The following is an 8,818-nucleotide window of genomic DNA, read 5'->3' on the forward strand; positions in this document are numbered from 1 at the left end:
TGAAGGAGCTTTATGAGACCATTTAAGGGTGGCCAAATTAACCCATCAAATCATGACCCGGGCTTTTGGAACTTGTGTGCAGGTCAAATTTCAATTTCAAAAGGCATAAATTATGTCGCAAAAGGCATAACAAGTTATCTCGTACTGTAAAACCGAATTCCTGCAGAGCTCATGTTAGGTGAGGCAACAGTTCAATTTCTAAAACAAGTTATCCCCTAAAAGGTATAATAAGTTATGTTGTACTGCATAAGTTAATTCCTACTGAATCTTATGTTGAGTGAGAAAAATATTTTCTGAACTTATGTCTAGCAAACTATGTCTTAAATATACTATACAACTTATGTTGCATAACTTAATTACTAAATAACTTATGTGGAGCGAGATAAAAGTTCTCTTAACTTTTGTCTCGGTTTAATTAAATATATTTTGTTGAATCTGATTGTAGGATATTATCAAGTAGGCAAGGATCTCTAATAACATTCCAAGAATCTTGCATCAAAGAATTGTTATCTCTATATCCAAGTTTAAGTCACAATGATAATCATTTTAAAGATTTTGTATCATTGTTCAAAACTTTCAACTTACGTGTGTTCACCTAGATGTATGAATTTTGTAGGATAACATTGTCACACCCCTTTTTGTCAAGTTTGTTCAATTAAAATAACGTTAGTAAGAAGATATTATTTTATTTACTGAAATAGAGTCATCACTTGGAATTGAGTTATGGTGTCCCAAGTCGTATTTTTGAATCTCTAATCGAAAGAAAATGGCTCTTTGCATTGGTAAATGAAAACAATGGACCAGGTAAGGAATTCTACTGATCCATTAAAAGGTATGAGGCACTCCTGAATCACGTAGTTCTAACACAGTCACTTTTATCAACTTATAGTTGACATATATTAGTGTTGGACAAATCAAATCGTTAATTATGCCTATGATTTACTTAAATTGTTCAATTTTATTAGTCTTAACTAAGATGCGAAGTTACAACCATGGCTTCGATATACATCGGTTAGAACACATGAACGTGACCTCGCCTTGGGTATCACATCCTAAATTTTAGCATATTCGTCTTGGTTAGACTAAAAGTTATTATATTATTAAAAGTGTGTAGGTCAATACGCGTACATGTTACCTTGTCATTTTATTTATATTTCCTTATTTGATATGCGAAGTTGCGACCTCATGCAAGGCGATATATTATATGTTCCCTCTTTACAACGTAAGACTTATTGAAGCATTTATTCTACTATGTTGGGACAACTAATTTTGTCCCTTTTCTCTCATTCCTTTTATTGATTGCAACAGGCATTCAATTAAAAAAAATCATCTTACCTTTAATACCTTTATTAAGTAATTAATCCCTTAGATTTCTTTCTTCAGCCAAAATTTCTATTGTTGACGTATGCGTTCAATAAACTCAAAAGTCTAATGCATTATTAACAATAAACAAACTGATTGCCATGACCCTATATGCCAAATAAGTAACCAAATGTTATAGTGAACTACTCCCAATTAATCCAAATAAAATAGTTCACTTTAAACTTAAAATCAAGTAAGCAACACATGACAAATTATTAGAAAAAATAGAAGCATGCCAACCCCAAATTTAACTCTTTTTTTTAAATGGGTTGAAGCAGTAAATTAGCAAGATACACTAACACCCATTCATATTATAAATATAATAAGAGTTTATAACCTCAACTAATGGTTTTAGCTATTCTTACTAGAAATGAAAAATATAAGATAAAATATGTTCCGAAAATATCGCGGGTTATTAACTAGCACACAATCACAAGCAACTAAAATAGAAAAGAAAAATAACATAATGAATTAACAAGGTTAGGCTAGACTAATCCTCCAAGCAAATGTTGATAGAGTTTTTCACTATGAAAAAAAGAAGAAGAAGTGTAAAATCCTTTAGAATCTTCAACTACATCCCTTATATATAGATCCCAAGTAGTCTCAAACCTATAAGGAAAAGGCTACCCTAATATTTAAAGGACATTATATTTCATTTCCAAATCTATTAGAACAAAGAGTGTTCTAAGATTAAACAATGAAGAAGATGCAAACTTGCTAAGTCAAAATGACCATGCAGGTGTACGTAGTCGCACAAATATTATTGAATTTCTATTGAAGAAATCATACCCACAAAGACTTGTCAATCAACTATTTACGAAATTAAACTAATTAATGTGCTGCCACAAGTGCCAAACTTCAGAAAAACAAAATTTAACTCAAGTTGGCGCACTGCTTAGCACATTGTGTGCCCTATCAAGGGCACTACGTGGCGTGCTGCATTCGGCCTTTTTTGAGTGAAAATTATTTCAAAGTCAAATCCAAGATGATTAGCTAAGATATAGATTATATGAACAGAAAAAAAAACATAACAAATTCAATATTTTGCAACTGAAGTACTAGGCAGTCCATGTTTTCAATAGATCAATGTAGACCAAATAATGATTTAACATTTGAATATAAATAAACAAGACTTTAGTCTTAACTCCAATTAATTGTCTTAACTTCTAGATCCATCAATACAAACTAAAATATTCTTCAATGTTTGGTCAACAATCAACAATACTTATTGTCTTCAAAATCTGTCTGTATATAAACACACTGAAGGTGATAAAATTCATATCAAATAGCACCATATTATTTCTTGTTGGGATGGGAACATTCTCCTTCATGGACAACATGAACTTGTAAGTAAAGTCCTTTGATATGTTTTTCTCTCACAAATTCACAAATACACATATCATTTTCTCCACAAGATTCACCTTACATAAATTTTCCACCCGCCAATTAGCCATATTCTACCGTCCTGCCAAATCTTGAGTTTTGCCTCAAATTCTCTGCCATCAGAGTCACGAATTGTCATTCATGAAGGGAGTTCAAGTTGGTAATCTCTCACCACATCAACCGGAACGTACTACAATTAGGAAAAAAGGCTTTGCTAAATTAGAATATTATAAGATTGAACTATAAAACAATCACCAAAATAATAGGTTAATAATTACCAGATGATTTCTCCTATCTGGACGTATTTTTGTTACAAAGTAAGGATTTTTTGGCTTAGTTGCACGTCCACTTCTTCATATATCTGTAGAAAATTGGTCATGTGGATTATTCACCTTACCAGCAGTCGTACTTTTGCATCTAGCTGAATCAAAAAAAAGTTAACGGGTCAAGTTCGCCAACAGATAACATGGATACTCAGAGTTACTCTATATATTTTTGTCTACAAGATCATCTTTTATTGAACGTGGACTTTAAGAAAGAAATCATAATGTTGACACATATCAAAAGTATTAGAAAATGATATTTAACTTGATTTATTTATTGTTATTCAAAAAACTAAAAAAAAGTTCCTTTAACAGACTCATTTTGTCAGAGGACCAAATAACTAAACCTTTTCAAAAATTATTTTAAACGTGTATCCTAAAATATATCATGACACTAACATGAATACAAGATCATATCTAAATATTCATAGATGTCATTTTTGTAGTAACATACTAACAAGAGAGGAATTGAATTGCATATGAGAGTAAATTTAAAGATCTTTAATTTTTGCTTACCTTTGGAACGTGGTGCCGTTATGTTGAATATGCCAGTCCTTTCTTTCTCTTCCTCCTCTTCTTTGTATTCATCATCATCATCATCTTCTTCTTCTTCTTCTTTTTCTTCGTCTTCCTTATCAACATCCTCTTCTGGAACCTCTTATGTCTTTTCACATTCCTTTTCTTCATCATCTTTTTCTCCTATCATGTTATTCCCATCCCTAACATCAGAAGAAGAAATATTCTTGCTATCTCTAGCCCTAGTATTCACTTTTGGCTCCACACTCTTTTGATGTTCAACATTTATTTTCTCTACTTCCTCCTCTTTCACAGCATGTTGTACACCCACATCTCCTTTCTTTACACACCCATTTCTTCCAAGTAGTTTGAAGTAAAATATTCTAGTTCCATCATAGTCAAAAATAAAGAAGTCTCCAAGCTCTAAGATGTTGTCCTTCATGAATTTTTCCCATCCATATTCAAAATAAATATCGTTTCCTGATTTGGTTACCCCTATAGGCCACATATTTCCAAACCGATCCCTAAGGAAATGTTTCTTGGTAATATTCCATTTTTGTAATCGGTATAACCTGTGGGATGTTTCTGCGAAGAAAAAAAGTTTGACTTTTGAAAAAATAAATGCAAAAGAACATTAATCTTTAAATCACATTGATCATATCATAAAAACAAAACAAGCTGCAGATTAAAAAATATTTCAAACTCAGAGTTTGAGACTTTTGATGCTAGAATTCAAGAATGTTACTATTTTAGAAACTATAAAATGAAATGTAAGGCATTTTCATAGTTTTACCATAAAATTACTTCCTTCAACACTAATAATATTGTTAGTTTGAAATGAAATATGCAATTTCTAACATTGATTGACTAAATTAAACATAATACTAATAAAAAGTAGGGATTTAACATCTATAAAAAACCGTATAAAATTTATTTGCATCACAAAATAGCATCTATCCACCTTTTAATTTCCCTCCCCTAATTAAAAACACATATATTCAAAAACTATTAATTGAAAATATTTTAAGAAAAAGAGTCAACAACAATCGTAGATTAAATACATGAATATAAGAACACAAAAAGAAGATGAAAGGGAAAGTACAATTAAAAAATATAAAATAACACAAGGTATCCAAGTTTTACATATCAAAATCTCAACAAAGCCTTCCCCTCCCCTATATATATCCGCTACTCGCATCTCCAAAAAATAATTCAAGAAAAAAAGTTCCATCAAAGAACATGAGAGGGGGAGTACACTTATCAGTCGCTTTGCACTGATTTCAGGGATGAAAACCTTGAAGAAGCCCTTTTCCATGTTCTTTTTTATTGCTAAGGTTTAGGAGGATAGCATAATTGCAGCGCAACCTATTAACCCTAAAAGAGAAAAAGATTGCAAATAATGAGAAGTTTATCATATATTAATATTAAGCCTGTTAAGTGGGTCGCATCAGGTCAGACCGGCCCATTAAAAATTACATTGATCTCCGGCCCCGAGCAGGGTTGGATCAGCTATAACTGGGTCAGTACCGTTCAAGCTCAACAATGCAAAACTTCTGTATGGCTCAATCCACAACCCGCTAGCCCAACTCTTGGGCCAACTGTACCACGTTCCAGTGGGCTTAACGGACCGAGTCATTATATATTTTTTCTTATCAATGTTTATTAATTTGAAAATTTTATTCAATTGTCAATATAGTGTATTGTTAACTATTTAATTTTGAAATAATTATAATTGTTTATAATGATAGAATACTTCTATATATGTGTACCTAAAATGTATACCAAATACACCCAGAATATACTATTTATTATTATTATAATAACATATATATATATACTTACAATGTACACTAAATATACACACAATATATTATATATCATTTTAGAATTATTATATTATACTATATATACACACTTATAATGGATACCAAATATACACACAATATACTATCTATAATAATAGTATATACAAGATATAAAAGTTACAATATATAAAAGGTAAAAAGGTCTGAAATATATCTGAAATTTGACCAAAATTGTTGTAACGATACCAAACTTTGGAAATGACCTTTTACCCCATGTACGATTTAATAGTGTATTTTAAAAGTATATATGTGCCCACGTGGACATTATAAATATTGCATAATTATAAATAGTAGCGTGTCCATGTGGGCACATATATACCTTTAAAATACACTATTAAATAGTGCAGGGGGGTAAAAGGTCCTCCATAAAGTTTGGTATCATAACAGCGATTTCGGCCAAAGTTGAAGTATTTTTCAAACCACTTTCCCAATATAAAAGGTACAACTTACAACTTACAAGATTCTTAAATAATAGTATTTTGAATTTTTATGTGTCAATACTTGTTTAAGTAATATTTGCTAACATTAATTTTTCAACTATTGACTCATTATAGTGATTGCATGTTTAATTGTCAATATATTCTTATGTAAAATAATTATAATTATTTCATTGAAGTTATACAAATTTTATTAAAAAGAAATAAGGGAATGCAAAGACTCTTCTTCCTCCTATTCCTCTTCTTCCTCTTCCTATTCTTCCACTTCTTCCTCTTCCTCCTCTTCCTCCTCTTCTTTCTCTTCTTCCTCCTCTTCCTCTTCCTCCTCCTCTTCCTCTTCCTCTTCCTCTCTTCCTCTTCCTCTTCCTCTTCCTCTTCCTCTTCCTCTTCCTCTTCTTCTTCTTCTTCTTCTTCTTCTTCTTATTCTTCTTCTTTCTCCTCTTCTTCCTCTTCTTCCTCTTCTTCTTCCTCTTCTTCCTGTTTTTCTTCCTCCTCCCCCTCCTCCTCTTCTTCTTCTTCTTCTTCCTCTTTTTCCTCTTCTTGTATGAAGGTCTGAAAATTAGTAGAATATTCACCTTTCAAGATTATTAAAAGCTAGAGCACGGTGCATCTACCTCGGATGAATTATTGAAAGCTATTGAAGAGTCTGAAGTTACCCTCGTTGTTTTCTCAAAGACTTATGTTATGTCAAGGTGGTGCTTGGATGAAAAAGTAAGGAATATGGATTGCAAGACTCAATATGGACAAACAGTCATACCGGTCTTCTATTATTTGGATCCATCAGAAGTTTAGAACCAAAAGGACAGCTTGTGAAAGCCTTTGCCAAACATGAATTAAAGTATAAGGATGATGTTGATAGTGCTTGTTTCCTTGCGAATACTAAAGAAAATAAAGAAATGCACTCTCTACAAAATATCCTTCTCTCTGAACTGCTAAGGAAAAATTAAGAATACATGAATAATAAAGAGGACGGGAAACACTTGATGGCTCGTAGACTTCGTTTTAAGAAGGTCTTAGTTGTGCTTGATGATATAAATCACGAAGACCATTTGGATAACCTAGCAGGAGATCTTGATTGCTTCGGCAAGGGCAGTAGGATTATTGCAACAACAAGTGAAAAATATTTGATAGGGAAGAATGAAGTAGTATATAAAGTGACTTTACTAACTGATCATCAAGCTATTCAATTGTTCAATCTACATGTGCTTTCAAGGAGGAAGTTGCAGATAAGGCATTTGCGAAGCTAATGTTGGAGGCGGTCGGTCATGCTAATGAAATTCCTTTAGCCCTAAAAGTCTAGGGTTCTTTCTTAGATAATAGAGACATAACTGCGTGGAAAAATGCTATAGAGAAAATGAAAATAAACTCTAAATCAGAAATTGTTGAAAATCTCAAAATTAGCTATGATGGGCTTGAGACCACACAATAAGATGTATTTCTATATTTATCATGCTTCTGATGAGGGTAAACAAAAGATTACATCATGCAAATTCGTGAGAGTTGTTATTCTTGATTAAGTATCACATTGAGCGTCGTAATTGACAAATCTTTTGTGTTCATCTTTGGCGGTACAATTCAAATGCATGACTTAATACAAGATATGGATAAATATATAGTAGAAATACAAAATGATGATCCGGGTGAATATATAAGACTATGGGATGCTAAAGATTTCGAAGAAGTGATGGTCAACAATAGAGTAAATAGACTAAACAATGCAATAATATTCAATTTATGGTTTTCATATACCAAAATTTGTTTATCTTATGCTGTTAAGTTATAAATTAGTCTAGTAGCCGCTTAAAATGTGTCACGGCCTGAGCCTACACCCTGGACATGGTCGGCACTCGAGAACCATGCGAACCCTCATCCTGGTTGACTACAAGCGGAAGACTAACTCAAGCAAACAAAGCTTAAAAACTGAATAAAAAATTATGAAACTCAAATACAAAGCTTTAACTCAAATGAAAAACTCTGAATAAAACTAATATATTCAACTCACCACAAAATAGGAAACTTAAGACCTTAAAATATTTAACAAAATAAATGAACAGACTTTTGAAACTCTACTATCTATCTATGAAGCCTCTAAATGACAAAGATGGAAGTCGGGAAAGGACCCACGACATCTTGACAAAATTGAAAAGTAAATGAAATCCTCCGGAAGCAAGGAGGCTCACCATAGCTAACTCGAACTCCATGTGGTACCAACGAAACTCATGTTGGTGACCCTAAATACATGTATATGCATCATCAAACGATGCAGGCCAATTGGCTCAGAACGTGGAATGTACAAGCATGTAAGGGGAATTCTAAAACATAACATAAGCTTAAACTTGATCAAAGGAAACATACTTACCTCCTCTCAACTCACTCATGCTAAACTTAACTCAAGAATAAGAAACATAGTTCAACTCAATGATAAGATATTCAACTCAGTGGAATAAAACTCAACTCAAAAATAAGATACTCGACTCTAGGTACTCAACTCTAGATACTCAACTCAATATAAAGCAATAACACACATGTAATATATGGAAAGCTTTTAAAACAGAAGAAAACAACTCAGTGTAATGAAGAATACAATAACAACTCAATTTATATATAATAAAATACAATATAACTCTGTGGGAGTTTCTCTAACCGAAAACCATCACTATGAGCTATGTGATGATACACTGTCTTGCCCACGCTGCCAGAACTATCCTACAACTTGTCGGGATATATCACGCCTCAACTAAGTCAATCCACTAGTCTATGCTAAAAAACATTAAGGAGTCATCTAAAAAGTATGACCCTTTCTACCCACGTTGGCTATATGGTTTATGAAGACTTGAGTTGTCTGAAATCGTCCCCATATCGGTGCTCAATACTACTCCCAAAAATATACTCAGCTCATATGTTTTAAAACATAACTCTTTCTATGGTTTGA

At 32.4% G+C, this 8,818-nt stretch overlaps 2 pseudogenes; one reads left to right on the top strand and one right to left on the bottom strand.

Annotated features, from left to right (window-relative positions):
- Positions 1-3,454: 3,454 nt before the first annotated feature.
- On the bottom strand, positions 3,455-4,092 carry LOC125817467 (uncharacterized; annotated as a pseudogene).
- Positions 4,093-4,983: 891 nt separating this feature from the next.
- On the top strand, positions 4,984-7,315 carry LOC125816334 (TMV resistance protein N-like; annotated as a pseudogene).
- The last annotated feature ends 1,503 nt before the right edge of the window (positions 7,316-8,818 follow it).

Source organism: Solanum verrucosum, unplaced genomic scaffold (genome assembly GCF_900185275.1).
Source record: "Solanum verrucosum unplaced genomic scaffold, falcon-dt-bn FXZP01001237.1, whole genome shotgun sequence".
Classification (NCBI taxonomy): Eukaryota; Viridiplantae; Streptophyta; class Magnoliopsida; order Solanales; family Solanaceae; genus Solanum; species Solanum verrucosum.